At 51.4% G+C, this 13,665-nt stretch overlaps 1 protein-coding gene across 3 annotated transcripts in view; it reads left to right on the forward strand.

The window, feature by feature from the left end:
• ANK1 (ankyrin 1) overlaps nt 1–13,665 on the forward strand; it is a 136,590-nt gene that overhangs the window by 45,745 nt on the left and 77,180 nt on the right. The window contains exon 1 of one of the 3 annotated variants that reach the window (XM_054021067.1): nt 7,924–7,961. The exons of the other annotated variants lie outside the window; for them this stretch is intronic. The gene's annotated coding sequence lies outside the window, so the exon portion shown is untranslated. Of the gene's footprint in view, nt 1–7,923; nt 7,962–13,665 lie in introns of those variants that run through there. 3 annotated transcript variants of the gene reach the window in all.

Genomic DNA, 13,665 nt, shown 5'->3' on the forward strand with positions numbered 1-13,665 from the left:
GTGGGAAAGGGTTTGACAAAATGCAAAGCAGAACCAAATTTATAAAGATGGCTTCTCTCCAGCTGTCTGAGCCCACGTGACCCAATAAAGGGCCCTGGTTTGCAGGGCCCGGCATCCTGGCATGTTGTAGGCCTAGAGAATCCAGGAGGCTGTGCGGAGAGTAAAGGGCATATTAGGAAGGGCTTGAGCCCACCTGTGGAACTAGTCCTGAACCCTGGTTCTCCCATTGCTCCTGTGGAGAGTTCCCACTCTCCTTCCTGCAGGAATGCGCGAGGAGCAGGAGCCGGTGGCGTCTCCTGTTCCTTCTGCACCCTCAGGATTCCCAGTCTGCCCTGCACACTGGCATACAGCATTCCTGGCCACCAAGAGCAAGGTGTCGGCCTTCCGTTCGTCTTGAGTTCCCCAGGCAGGCATGCTGTCTGAGCACCCAGGTGCAGCTGTAATCTCTCCAGTTACAACAGGACCAATGGATCCAACCAGGATCAATAGCTGGGATCGATTCACTGCAGGCTGATGAGGGGCTCAGCATGTCTCTCAGACCGGTGGCTGCCCAAGAGAAAGCATAAACCTGCACTGTAAGCAGTAATTAAGAAGCAGTTTGCCCTTGGCCCATGCTGCTGGGCACAGTGCCAAGCTCTGCAAGTTCCCAGAGCTGGGATTTTTCAGAAGAGACTCAGACTGAGACAGGTGTCACTTGGCTGTCTGACCAGCCTGGCCTCTAGCCGGGAAACAATAGTGGGTGTTAAACCCGGGGGTGGGCTGCTCTCTGCCCTGGGGAGATGGAAGAGGGGAATGGAGTAATCCAATGGGCACTCCTCTACAAGTACATAATTGCCTTCTCCATTCGGGCGAATCTAGAGCTGAGCTAGCGGCATAAATGCTTATCCGTGAATATTCATTCGACTCAGCAGCAGCTGGGTTTGTGCCCCTTTCGTGTTTACATTCTGTGAACATGTGAGCGCTTGAGCTTTACTTGCACAAAATGCATGTGACCCAGATGGTATGTGCAGTGGTAAAATTGACAGTTTTCATTAGCTAAATCATCCAGCCAGGGAATGAAAAGAATAGCAAAGTGAGTCGTGTAACAAGCCAATGCAGCGCTTATTCTCAATGTGCTGTGTACGTACAATTCCCAGACCAAGAACTATCCGTTAGAGAAATTCACAGAGAACAGAATATTTCATGTGTTTGAAAACTTCACCATCTGCTTGTGATTGGTTCATGAACAGGCACAAAAAGGAGCGATGTGCCAGGAAGTGGGGTGTTGTGAATTATTTGCTCAGTTCTAGGAGAATTCCTTTGGCCCTGGAGATATGAGCCAATCCAATTGGTATAATGTGCCATGATGTATTAGCAGCCAGGTGCTGGTGAGGAGCCCATTGTCCCCAAATGAAGCCAAACATACAGGTCAAAAGATTTAAAAAATAATAATCAAAAAATAATTCAGACTTCAGGCCCCCAATCCATGTGTATTTGGTATCAGTCAATTTCACACTGAGGCCTGTCCCTTTTCTATAGACTTTGTCAGCCGGACTCTAATGGGGACTGGCCTCACCACATTCCCTCTCCTAAAGCTAGGGTGACCAGATGTCCCGATTTTTGGGTCCTTTTCTTATATAGGCTCCTATTATCCCCCACCCCCATCCCAATTTTTCACATTTGCTGTCTGGTCAACCTGCCTAAAGCCCCAGCTGCTCTTGACTGGCTCTGCAAGAATACCATCATATGTATTTCAGCTGGGATTATTTTTAACCATCCTAGACACTCTCCGGGGCACACAAGTGGGGTGAGGTGATGGCCTCCCTCACTCCAGTCAAGTTCTGGAGAAATCAGATATCTTGATATCACGATAGCATTTAAAGCTATTTAAAAGGCATAACTCTCCTTTTTGTTCAGCCCGGCCAAGTGGTGTTTCATTATCATCATTCATGTATTGTGTGTATTACAGGAGTGCCTGGAGACCTACCTAAGATCAGGAGTACCTTGTGCTAGGCACGTTCCCTCTTAGTAGCATGTTGTCCACAGACATGGAAATGCAGTTGTCTGTATGTCTATCTGATTTATTGCAGTTTTTTATTATACATAATTTACTAATGTACTGAGATTTTAGAAGGGTTAAGGAGGTGACAGCTCTCCAAGCCAATGGAGGGAGAGAAAACAGCAGCAGCAGAGAATGGGAGACAGTTACATTTTAGCATTTGGCTTGGAGAGATGTCACCTCCTTGCCCCTTCAAACCCTTACTCCTGGAAGTAAGGGCAGCTCTTACTCACTGCAGTCAGTGGGACTGTTTGTGTGAATCAGTGATGCTTGAGTGAACAGTGATTTGCAGAGTCAGGCCCTAGATCTTGTGCCTGAGAGGTCATTATTCTCTTGATGCTTGCTGTAACAAAGCGTTTGTGAATGGCAAGGATTCAATTTATCACATTCAGCTCTGTCAAATGTCATGTAATTTCATCGGTTCATGTGCATTAGTGTTGTGTGTGTTATGATAGTGCCTTGGGACCCCTTGAGCTGGGTGCTGAACCCCCACAGAGTAGGAGTCTGGAGGCCTTATAATCTAAATATTGCCTGTGAGGCACCTTCTAGTTAGATTTGAATCAGGGGCTAGGGGGTTCCGCGCCTCTGGATTTTTCCCTGTTGGGATCCTTGCCAAGAGGAAGGACAGGGAACTCTCCTGTTTGTGTAACTCAAAACTTCTGCCAGTGTTGGAATTGATTGATTTGGAAAGGTTTTTGCAATTGGCTCGGACTATCTGGCCCTGCAGTTTTAAGTTTCTCAGTTGTTACTGCTCTTTAATACCTTTATCTACTGTATGATTTTGTGATGTGTTTCTGGCTTTCAAGTGTGATCTGGTGACTCAGTATATGTACAGTTGAAAAGTCTGGCTTTCATGTTCTAAGGCTGTGTTACTGCATACAGAGTTTGCTGTAAACCCGAGTGAAAGCTGATTGATTTCTCAAACTTTGTTCAAATTTCTCTTGTCTCTCCATGGCTGTCCCTGCCACTGAGTAGCTGAAGGATGTTCTTTATGTCTAGCTGCAGGACATCAGTCAGTGCAGACCAATGTGAGTTCATGTCACAATCTCGTTATGCCTCTATCTGTGCAGCATGTCTCTCCCAGCTGCTTGTGCATTGTCCCACCTAATTGCTATCAGCTCCGAAGTCCCAAAGCACCTGGTTGGCCCATTTCTAGGAAGGGCTGTTTCCACCCTTTCCCCTGCCTTATTCTCACAGAGAGGCCTTCTCTACTCCCACTGCTGTAAAGAAAAAATACCCAGGAACTACTCACAGCACAGTCAGATCCGGTATGGTAAAATAGGGTTACCATAATCCAGCAAGCAAAAAAGAGGATGGGAGGAGCCCCGCCCCATCCTGTCCTAGCCCCGCCCCTGCCCCTCCCACTCCCCCCTCAGAACCCCCAACCCTCCCCCCACTCCTTGTCCCCTGACTGCCCCCTCCTGGGACCCCTGCCCCTAACTGCCCCCCAGGACTCCACCCCCTACCTAAGCCTCCCTGCCTCTTGTCCCCTGACTGCCCCCTCCTGAGACCCTCCCCCCATCCTAACTGGCCCCCTAGGACTCTACCCCCTACCTGTACCCTGATTGCCCCAACCCTTATCCACACCCCCACCCCCAGACAGACCCCTGGGACTCCCACACCCCATCCAACCACTCCCCACCCCCTGACAGCCCCTCCCAGAACTCCCGACCCATCTAAACCCCTCTGCTCCCTGTCCCCTGACTGCTCCGATCCCTCTCCACACTCCTGCCCCCTGACAGCCCCCCCCAGAACTCCCAACCCCCCCCTTGTCCCCTGACTGCCCCCTCCTGGGACCCCTGCTCCTAACTGCCCTCCAGAACCCCACCCCCTACCTAAGCCTCCCTGCTCCTTGTCCCCTAACTGCCCCCACCTAAGACCCCCCCCAAATGCCCCCCAGGACCCTACCCCCTACCTGTACCCTGACTGCCCAAAACCTTATCCACACCCCCACCCCCAGAAAGCCCCCCCGAACTCCTGACCCCCCCCCGTCTCTTGACTGCCCCCTCCAAAACCTCCCTGCCCCTTCTCTGACCCCCTGGCCCCCTTGTTGTTGGCCTTTCTTCACCTAATGTCTGGTGAACTTGCTCAGGAACTGCCTGAGCTGCTGGGCAGCAGCGGGGGAGGAGCTCCAAACTGCCGGAGCCGATCTGCGATGCAGGGAGGGAGGGAGGGAGGAGGAGGAGCCCTCTCTGGCTGAGTGTCGGAGCCCCAAGTAAGTGACACCGGCCGGCCGGCAACACTGTTAGCTGCGCGTGCTCTGCATGGGGGGGAAGTCCGGACATTTACAAATTCCCCCTGGACGCTATTTTTAGCTTAAAAAGCTGGACATGTCCGGGGGAATCCGGACGAGTGGTAACCCTAGGTAAGAGCCATTAAGGCAGCATTTGCTGATAATGACTGTGCAGTTACCGTGGGTATCTGCAGGGCCGCCCAGAGGGGAGGGGCAAGTGGGGCAATTTGCCCCGGGCCCCACAGGGGCCCCCACGAGAATATAGGTTTCAGAGTAGCAGCCGTGTTAGTCTGTATTCGTAAAAAGAACAGGAGTACTTGTGGCACCTTAGAGACTAACAAATTTCTTTGAGCATAAGCTTTCGTGGGCTACAGCCCACATAAATTTGTTAGTCTCTAAGGTGCCACAAGTACTCCTATTCTTTTTACGAGAATATAGTATTCTATAGTATTGCAACTTTTTTTAATGGAAGGGGTCCCTGAAATTGCTTTGCCCCAGGCCCCCTGAATCCTCTGGGCGGCCCTGGCTATCTGCTATTCTAAATAGAGCAGGAAACTGGTAACCCTGCAGTTCCACTCTGAGCTAACTCCTGGTGAATGGTGAGCCCCAGATCTCGCTGTGCCATGCTAGGTCTTTTACCCTCTGCTTTGCATTCCTGGGTTGCCTGGGCCAGCTCTGCTGTAATGAGAGCATTCAGCATGAGGGAGGCAACTTTCTAGCTGTCAGCCTGAGTCCTCCGAGCCAGTGGTTCTCAACCAGGAGTATGTGTCTTCCTGGGGTACGCCAAGGTCTTTCAGGGGGTACATCAACTCAGCTAGATTAATAGATTCTAGGACTGGAAGGAACCTTGAGAGGTCATCGAGTCCAGTCCCCTGCCTAGTTTTACAATAGGCTACGTAAAAAGCACTAGCGAAGTCAGTACAAATAAAAATTCCACACAGACAATGACTGGTTTATTCTGCTCTGTACACTATACACTGAAATGTAAGTACAATATTTATATTCCAATTGATTTATTTTATAATTATATGGGAAAAAATGAGAAAATCAGCTGTTTTCCAGTAATAATGTGCTGTGACACTTCTGTATTTTTATGTCTGATTTTGTAAGCAAGTAGTTTTTAAGTGAGCTGAAACTGGGGGTATGCAAGACAAATTAGACTCCTGAAAGGGGTACAGTAGCCTGGAGAGGTTGAGAGCCATTGCTCCAAGCCACCGGCCCCAGCTCAGACCTGCCCCACCCAGCTGATAAACACAGCAGTAACTTTGGTATCTGCTGGGTGTGCAGAACCCCCAGGAGAGCAGCTGGGCAGCATGTGTAGTTTCTGACATTGGGCTCTCATACTGGATGTTGCACTGTTCAGGCTGAGCTGCCAGAAAGAGGCTCAGAAAACCAGGTCCAAATCAGAGTGTCTTTCAGATTTTGCTTCTCTGGATTATTTCTGGGGGCTCCTTGGGGGGTTTATGGAGGTTGACTTGGAGGGGAGCCACCCAAGCACCTCAAGGTGGATGTAAAGCAATTTAGTCCTGGGGGAATTCTGTGCCACTGCACGTGCGCAGCATTCATGACCTCCGCAGATTTCTTTGCTTCCCCACAGAAAAATGACTTCTGGCAGGGAAGAAAGGGAAGTTGCAAGAGCAGTGATGCACCACTCCCTGGCAGTGCAGGTGCATCATTTCAGGAACAGAGAGCAGCCAGCGGAGAGGTAAATCACTGCAGGACTGGGGACACCCCAGCCCAGTGGCTCCTACCCTGAACCAGGATCAGCTGCTAGTCCCAGCTGGGCTGGAGGCAGGAGAGGATGGGACTTCCTCTTCCCCTGCAAGGAGTGGATGCGTCTGCGTTGGACCCACCCCCAGAAACCTGCCCCAGCTGCAGAAAGCTCGGCATCCTCCCCTGCTTCCTGCCCCCATCGCTCCTCAGCTGCAGGCGAGGGGTTATTGTATAGGGAGCTGCTCCCCCTTCCACCCAACCCCCGTGCATCCAGACCTCCCGTACGCAGACACCCCCACCAAGCCTCACCCCATATGCCCAAAACCCTCCTAGCCCTCCATACTCAAACCTCACCTCATTGAACCTCAACCCCTGCATCTGAAGCCCCCCTGTCCCCACACCCCCTTCCTCCGGACCCCGACCTCTGCACCCAGAGCACTCTCCACTGAGTTCCCTGCACTCAAATCCCCACCCTGATGAGCCCCACCCCCTGCACCATCCTGAGCCCTCACCTCCAGACCCCCATGCCGCTGACCCCCAATTAGCTACACCCAGACACCCACCCCACCAAGCCCCAGTCACCCAGCACCCCCTGCTGAGGCCCCCTCTGCTGAGCCCCAACCACTCTCACCTGGAAGCCCCTGCAGAGTCCAGTTGCTCCTGCACTTGGAACACGCCCCCCAACAAGCCTCTGTGCCTCCAGATCCCCCCACACCTAGGCCCCCCCACTGAGCTGCCTGCACCCAGATTGTCCCACACAGAATCCTCTCACCCCACACCTGGATCCCCCCCACACTGAGCCCCTCCACACTTGGATCCTGCCTTTTTGAGCCTGCCTGCCCCACACCTAGTGCGACTGGTAGAGAGCGGCAGGGCCCCAGGGTGTTTCTGGGGCAGGCCCAGGCCTTGTGCTGTGTCAGGGTCGGGTGCAGCCTCACCACTGAGTCCGTGTCCCCAGGGTAGGGGACGGGGATACTGGAGAGGCTACAGGGTGATCTCCCACCTTCATGCAGCCAGTGGCCTGTGCTCCCCCCTGCCATGCTGGAACCTCTGCATTTATGTATTGACAAATAAAACTTTCAGAATTTTGCAGAATTTTAAAATATTGTGCACAGAGTTTTTAATTTGTTGGCACAGAATGCCCTCAGGAGTAAAAGCAGCAAAAGGGTTTGTTAGGTAAAGGGAGAGGTTTCCAGGTCCTGGAAGAAAGTGCCCCTCACTTGCTGGGGTGAGTAAAATTAGCCCAGGCTTTTTCCAGGAAGGTGTGGTCTGCCCCATGTTTCTGGGAGCTGGAAATTGGCCTGGTTTGGCCGAGGCACTTGTTGCATAGTGCTTTCTCTCCATAAAGGCGAGAGACCAGAAGGGTGGGTAGTAAGAGCTATAGCCTCTCCTGCGTGTGTGTGTGTTCATCAGACTACTGGCCTGCCTGCTCTACTGCAGAGCTAACCGACAGACATGGACCAGGCCAGGTGTCCCATGCACGTTGTCAGCAGTCTGCCTTGGGTGGCTCTTTGGAAGCGAAGGGGCTGGTTGTCAGAAGGGCAGAGCTGCGGCCACACCCATTGAGGTCCCTTGGAGCTATGGGGTCTCAGCACCTCCCATGACTAACCAATGCAGCAGCAAGGCAGGTGGCTAGACAAGGCTTGCGGAACCTTATTCCAAACTGCAGAGGACCTGCAGCCCGCAAAGAGTCTCCTGCTCTGCTTTAAGGGGCTGTATGCAGCACTGCAGAGCACTGCTGATCTTCTCAGCCCTGCCTGCATGACTGCTGCACTGTTTTCCATCCCAGCTCCCTCTGAACCCCAAGCCGAGTACCTTTCTGTATCCAGGGCTAGGCAGCAGTAATGGAATTGCTAAGGATTTAAATTATTTAGCTTCAGCTACTGACTCAGCTTTAAAACAATATGCATGTTTCTTACAGTAACAGCCTGGTGGCCAAAACCTGAGGTGCCGGCTGCTCCCTGAAATCACAGGCCAGTGAGTGGAAAACAGGGATTATCACCAGACAGGATTAAAGGGGTAATACAGTGCAGGGACCAGGTAGCTGTTGATGCACCGGTGCATGGTGAATACACTCACATTGTAGTCACCTGATACAAACTTACCCAACACCCAGGATCCATTGCAAATGCCTGATGGGAAAAATGCAATCACCTTCCGAGAGATTCAGATCTGCACAGCTGTGGTTGCACCAAGACCATAACAGGGTTCAAAAAAGAACTCGATAAGTTCATGGAGCATAGGTCCATCAATGGCTATTAGCCAGGATGGGCAGGGATGGTGTCCCTAGCCTCTGTCTGCCAGAAGCTGGGAACGGGTGACAGGATGGATCACGTGATGATTCCCTGGTCTGTTCATTCCCCCTGGGGCACCTGGCACTGGCCACTGTTGGCAGACAGGATACTGGGCTAGATGGACATTTGGTCTGACCCAGTAGGGCCATTCTTATGTTCTTATGTAAATACAAAAAACTGCTGCATTATCGTACCAGTTCCCGTCAGTGCAGCAAAACACATGGTTTCCCCTAAATACCATAGCAAGCTGTTAAAGGAAGGCATTTACTCTTCCCCAAGGCAGTGTATTTAAGAGCTCTTTACCGCATGGCCTCCCCATTCCCTTAAGTGAAAGAAAAAGAACAGCTGAGGATGGTGTCTTGAATATTGGCACCTGGCAACAAACAGTAAAGCGAGTGGTGCCCAGATTTCTCTGTTCTAGTTACAGTACACAGATGATAACAGCGCGGTCAGAGGAAGGAGCCTTGCATTCTTTCAGGACTATATCTGAGCACAGTTGAAGGTTTTCTTCAAAGTCTCTCAAGAGAAACTCAGGGACAGAACTTTGCAGCTTTAAAAAACTCTTTGTAGCTAAAGAAAAAGTTATCTTTGCAGGTCACCTTTTCCTTCTCGCTCCTGTCACAAAAGCCAGGCTTTGATTGCTGGGGTCCTGACCAAATCCTAATCTGGTAACTGCTTTCTACTGTCCTATATTCCCCCTGCAGTTGCAATTGGAATACAGTATTCTTCTCACTTCCTACCTAAAACTGTAGTACAGTATAATGGTGGCAGAACGGCGGCAGTGTTCCAGGCCAGATGTGTCTGAATTTCAGTGGGGGAAGAAATTAATTTGTGGGAAGTTGTATGGCCTGTGTGTGTGTGTAATATGGCCACATCCTAGCATCAGATGACCATGGCTGAATTAAGGGAACTACATGTTTTTCTAGCCTAGATTTGGATCCTAGTTTACAAAGTGTCTGGAGGCCCCTGGGGGCAGAGGGGACAGTGTAAACCGGAAATGATAACTGGTACTAATTGTGAGTTTTCTTGAACTTCTGTTTCCTGCCACAAGTTTGACCTTCCATAAAGGACATCTTGTTGTGTGCATTGTAAATGGCTTTCCTTTGCAAACGCTCCTCAAGGGTCTCTGTAAGGAGAACTCCAGGTGCTCAGTCACCAGAGATAGGGGCATGGTATAGAAGCTTAGGCCTTGGCTACACTTGCAGCTGTACAGCGCTGTGAGTTAAACCTGTCTTCGTACAGCTGAGTAGGGAGAGCGCTGCAGTCTGTCCACACTGACAGCTGCCAGCGCACTGTCGTGGCCACATTTGCAGCAATTGCAGCGCCATTGGGAGTGGTGCATTATGGGCAGCTATCCCACAGAGCACCTCTTCCCATTCTGGCGCCGTGGGTTGTGGGAAGGAGGCGTGGGTGCGGGGCATTCTGGGTCTTGTCCCAACGCCCCGTGATGCATCGTTTCGCATCCCAGAAATCCCTTTGTTTCCGTCCACCTTTGGCGCCATCTTTCAACGGTTTCTGTGCAGCGCGATCTGTCTGCGGGAAATGGAGTCCGAACTGCTGAGGCGTATGCTGATGAGTCTCACCAGCACGTCACGTTTGACTATCGAACTATTTCTTAAGATCCAAAGTGACAGTGAGAGTGAGGAGTCCGACGATGCTATCGAGCCGCGTAACGCATATGACACGAAATTGCTTGTGGCATTCACGTACATTCTCAGCACCGTGGAACGCCGCTTTTGGGTTCGGGAAACAAGCACTGAGTGGTGGGATCACATCGTCATGGAAGACTGGGATGATGAGCAGTGGCTGCAGAACTTTCGGATGAGAAAAGCCACTTTCATGGGACCGTGTGAGGAGCTCGCCCCCACCCTGAGGCGCAAGCACACAAGATTGAGAGCTGCCCTGCCAGTGGAGAAGCGGGTGGCTATTGCAATCTGGAAGCTGGCAACTCCAGACAGCTACCGGTTGGTTGCAAACCAGTTTGGAGTGGGGAAGTCGACTGTTGGAATCGTGTTGATGCAAGTTTGCAAGGCCATTAATCGCATCCTACTCAGAAGAAACATGACTCTGGGTAACGTGCAGAACATAGTGGATGGCTTTGCACAAATGGGTTTCCCTAACTGTGGAGGGGCGATAGATGGGACGCACATTCCTATTCTGGCACCACCCCACCTAGCATCCGAGTATGTTAATCGGAAGGGGTATTTCTCTATGGTTCTCCAGGTGCTTGTGGATCACCATGGGCGTTTCATTGACATTAACACAGGCTGGCCCGGAAAGGTGCATGATGCTCGCGTCTTTCGGAACACTTGGCTGTTCAGGAAGCTGCAGGCTGGGACTTTTTTCCCAGAGTGGAAGATCACAGTAGGGGAAGTTGAAATGCCCATTGTGATCCTTGGAGATCCCGCTTACCCGTTAATGCCGGGGCTCATGAAACCCTACACAGGGAGCCTTGACAGCAGCAAGGAATGGTTCAACTACAGGCTGAGCCGGTGCCGAATGACTATGGAGTGTGCCTTTGGCCGTTTAAAGGGCCGCTGGTGATCTCTGTATGGGAAGCTGGACTTGACCGAACACAGCATCCCGCGGTTATATCCACGTGCTGTACCCTCCATAATATTTGTGAAGGTAAGGGTGAAAACTTCACTCAGGCATGGACCTCCGAGGTTCAACACCTAGAGGCTGAATTTGCACAGCCAGAGAGCAGGGCTATTACAAGGGCCCAGCATGGGGCAGCAAGGATTAGGGATGCCTTGAGGGAGCAATTTGAGGCTGAAAACCAGCAGTGATATTTGGTGCCCTGCATGGGAGTGCAGTGCAGTAGTTCCAATCTTTAGGAATCAGTGTTTGCTAAGCAGACTTGCAGTGCCTGTTTATTTCCTGGGCTAAGGAATCTTTTACTTTATGCAGTAATAAAGAATGTTTTCAAAGCCAAAAATCCATTTATTGAAAAGAAAATTTATTTATTGAAAAGAAACACAACTGCTTGGGAATCAGAAAGGGCAAGGGGGTGGAGTGGGGAACGGTAGAATCACAGATTCGCGTATGTCCCGTCTGATGTTGTGTGCAGTGAGTGCTGCACTTCAGGATAGCTATACTGCATGGTGATGGGGTTTGAGTGCAGAGGGTAAGGGTCGTGGTTTTCAGGGCTGGGTGGTGAAGATACTGGTGTTGGAGGCAGCTGGTGGCGTGAAGAACCGGGAAAGTGGGCTGGAGGTAACAGTGGGGCACAAGGGAAAGAGTTTTGGGACAAGGGCTGTGGGTGGGGGTGGCGTTTGCGGTACTGCTCCTTCTGCATGGCTACGAGCTCCTGGATAGCGTCTGCTTGGCGCTCCAGGATGCTTATAAGCCGATCCGTGCTTTGCTGCCGGTGCTCCGTGCTTTGCCGCCAATGCGCTGCATTTTCCTGGCGGATCCTGTTTTCTCTCTCCCTCCTGTTCTGTGCTTTTTCATTCTCTTTAATAGATTGCCGCATCACTTCTTGCAGCATGTCTTCTTTGGTTTTTCGCGGTCTCTTCCTGAGTCTTTGCAGTCTCTGAGCAGGCGATAAGAGGGACGGCTGAGGTCTCAAGGTTGTTGTAGCTGTATAGGCAAAATGCAGCATTTAACAGAGGCAGCATTGTTTATACCAGACAGAGTAATGATTTCCCCCGCACTTAAGGAGGGCACACACAGGGTCTACACAATAGCATAATTTCCCCATCCCAAACAGAGCACACATAACCCATGGGAGCCTCAAAATGGTGAGTAATGGGTACTGATTGTTTCAGGGCTGCACTGTCCTCTGGATTTCTGTGCCTTGGGGAGAGCCAACAGCTTCAGGGGGCACCTACACTGAACACTGTCCCAACATTTTCCACAGGAGTTCGTCCTGGACGATATCTCGCTGCTGAGGGTGACCTGGGAAGCAAGGGAGGGTCTTCTACTGCAATGTGGCTTCCGCCCTGGCCCATATGCAGCTTGCCTGTGTGCAGCAATGGTCCCCCCGCCCCTCGCAGCACAGTGGCGCGGACACGTTAGCCTGGCTGGGACAAGGACCACGGTGGCTCTCCGGATAAACCTGCGCAAGCGAATTGCACACATTCTGGATGAGACATTCGAAGAGATTACAGAGGCCGATTACCGCGATGTGATAAACCACATCAATGCACTATTCCGCATCTAGGCATGCATGCCTAACCCTCCTCTCCCAAAGAGCCCGCACTGAAAAAATTCCTTCCCAAAAAAAAAAAACGCTTACCGGGAACCTGCTCTTCTGTTTGTCCTCCACCAAGTACCGTCCGCTGCGACTGGCTACCTTCCTCCTGGCTTGAGAAGAGCTCCTGGCTGCATGGCTCCAGGGATTCCGGGGTGTCTCCATCTACCCCACCACCCTCACTCCCGTTTTCCTCCTCCTCCTCCCACCCCGGCTCTGAAGTGTCCATGGTGGTGCTCGGAGTGGAGGTGGGGTTAACCCCAAGTATCGCATCCAGCTCTTTGTAGAATCAGCAGGACGCAGGGGGAGCACCCGAGCGGCCGTTTGCATCGCGGGCTTTGCGGTAGGCACTCCGCAGCTCCTTCACTTTAATCCTGCACTGCAGGGCGTCCCGGTCATGGCCCCTTTCCATCATGTCCTTTGATACCTTCCCGAAGGTATTGTAATTCCTACGGCTGGAGCGCAGCTGGACTGGACAGCTTCCTTCCCCCCAAACACTGATGAGGTCCAGCAACTCGCCATTGCTCCATGCTGGGGCTTGCTTGGCGCGTGGAGGCATGGTCACCTGGAAAGATTCGCTGATAGCACTGCACGCCACACCTGGCTGAGCAAACAGGAAGGGGATTTTTAAAATTCCCGGGGAATGTCAAGGTCAGGTCACATGGTTGGTTACCTGAGGGCAGGTGTGACAATGCGGTTCTGGCGGAACCCAACTGAGAGTGCCAACTCAGGACAAATTGCTCAAACAGGGCAGTTACAGCCCAAGGCTGGGTTTTTTTCCACCTCTAAGGCAAACCAAACCAGCCAGACTAAGAGGACTTCGGTCTCACCCCACTGGCTAACCGCAAGTCTCACAAGCAATCTCCTTAGACGCTCCAGTTTCCCAGTATTACCACCAGTGCCACTCGTTATGGGGACAAATGGTTATGAAAACCAATACCCAAGTAAAAGAAAAAGGTTCTCCTGATCCCAAAGGACCAAGCCCCAGACCCAGGTCAATATACAAATCAGATCTTACCCACAAATCACGCTGTTGCCAATCCTTTAGAATCTAAAATCTAAAGGTTTATTCATAAAAGGAAAAAGATAGAGATGAGAGTTAGAATTGGTTAAATGGAATCAATTACATACAGTAATGGCACAGTTCTTGGTTCAGGCTTGCAGCAGCGATAGAATAAACTGCAGGTTCAAA

Source organism: Malaclemys terrapin, chromosome 2, assembly GCF_027887155.1.
Source record: "Malaclemys terrapin pileata isolate rMalTer1 chromosome 2, rMalTer1.hap1, whole genome shotgun sequence".
In the NCBI taxonomy this organism is placed as follows: domain Eukaryota; kingdom Metazoa; phylum Chordata; order Testudines; family Emydidae; genus Malaclemys; species Malaclemys terrapin.